The sequence below is a fragment of the Helianthus annuus genome, chromosome 3 (genome assembly GCF_002127325.2).
Source record: "Helianthus annuus cultivar XRQ/B chromosome 3, HanXRQr2.0-SUNRISE, whole genome shotgun sequence".
NCBI lineage: Eukaryota > Viridiplantae > Streptophyta > Magnoliopsida > Asterales > Asteraceae > Helianthus > Helianthus annuus.
The window spans coordinates 23,107,656-23,108,693 of NC_035435.2; the positions used below are offsets into that span (position 1 = coordinate 23,107,656).

The 1,038-nt window shown below is 41.2% G+C and overlaps 1 non-coding gene across 1 annotated transcript; it reads right to left on the reverse strand.

Annotated features, from left to right (window-relative positions):
• Positions 1 to 450: 450 nt before the first annotated feature.
• Positions 451 to 557, reverse strand: LOC118490804. The gene has a single exon (XR_004890029.1). It is a non-coding gene; the product is annotated as a small nucleolar RNA R71 (small nucleolar RNA).
• Positions 558 to 1,038: the final 481 nt, after the last annotated feature.

The following is a 1,038-nucleotide window of genomic DNA, read 5'->3' on the forward strand; positions in this document are numbered from 1 at the left end:
CAAGATTCTAGAAAGTGGGGGTATTAGAGTGGGCTTAGGGATAATGGGCCTAGGGTTTTGGGGGAAACCCCTTACTATAAATAGGAAATGATAATTAGGGGCAAAAGGTTGGTTGTTTGGTTTTAGAAAGTTGTATTAGACAATTAATATTGTATGCAACTTCAAGCCTTTGAGTATATTCAAATCTTCATCTTTGTGTTCTTGATTTCTTGATCATCATCAAGTTTGGATTCCGCCCATCCTTGGTGATCGTTTGATATCGTTGTTTGATCCGTATTTTCGGGACTTACAGGAGCATCAAACGACGCCATCCACCTCCTAATGTTCCCATTTTCACTAAAATGCCGAGCTAAGGCTTGGCTTAACACCCTCCCAACTGGTTCGGTAAACACTTGGGATGAACTTGCCCAAAAGTTTCTATATAAGTATTTCCTGCCTTCTAAAACCGCTAAATTAATGACTGAAATTAATACATATTCACAAGAAGACGGGGAATCCTTATATGAAACTTGGGAGAGATTCAAGGAGCTATTAAGAAAATACCCTCATCATGGTCTCGCAGTGTGGCAACAAGTATCCATTTTCTATAATGGTTTGTTGCCACACACAAGACAAACACTCGACTTTAGCTCCGGGTGACTCCTAGGTAATCGTCGCCCAAATGAAATTTATAATCAAATTGAGGAAATTGCTCAAAACAATTTTCAATGGCACCCCTCGAGGCACAAAATCTATTGCCCCAGCCGCCCATAAATTGGACGAAAACACCTCTTTACAAGCCCAAATCGAGGCCCTATCTTCAAAAATCATAAAGTTAGAAATGGTAAAAACAGCCTCGGTTATGGCTTGCGAAGGGTGTGGTGGGTCACATGAAAATTGGAGTTGTATGAAAGAAATGGATAATCAAACGGAAATGGTAAACTACATTGATAATAGACCTAGGTCGTCGGGTCCCCCAACGGGGACCTACAACCAAGGATGGCGTAACCACCCTAACCTTGGTTGGAGGGAACCCGACAATAGTAGTAACCAACAAAA